Here is a 411-nt window from a genome sequence, read left to right as displayed (position 1 = left end):
TGGTCTCGATCTCCTGACCTCGTGATCCGCCCGTCTCGGCCTCCCAAAGTGCTGGGATTACAGGCTTGAGCCACCGCGCCCGGCCAGAAAGTAAATTTGACGCAAGTGACACTTGATAACTAACACCCAAGTCAAGAAAACAACTTCGTAATCCCAGCACTTTGGAAGGCCAAGTCAGGAGGATCACTTGGGCCCAGGCATTCGAGACCAGCCTGGACAACATAGTGAAACTCTGTCTCTACAAAGAAAAAAAATAGCCATGTGTGGTGGTGCACACTTGTAGTCCCAGCTACACAGGAGGCTGAGGTGGGAGGATCACTTAAGCCCAAGAGTTGGAGGCTGCAGTGAGCCATCATCGCACCACTGCACTCCAGCCTGGGAGACAGAGCAAGACACCATATCAAAAAAAAA

The sequence above is a fragment of the Mandrillus leucophaeus genome, unplaced genomic scaffold, assembly GCF_000951045.1.
Source record: "Mandrillus leucophaeus isolate KB7577 unplaced genomic scaffold, Mleu.le_1.0 Scaffold274, whole genome shotgun sequence".
NCBI lineage: Eukaryota > Metazoa > Chordata > Mammalia > Primates > Cercopithecidae > Mandrillus > Mandrillus leucophaeus.
The sequence above is the reverse complement of the archived record's forward strand: the minus strand, read 5'-3'. Positions refer to the sequence as shown.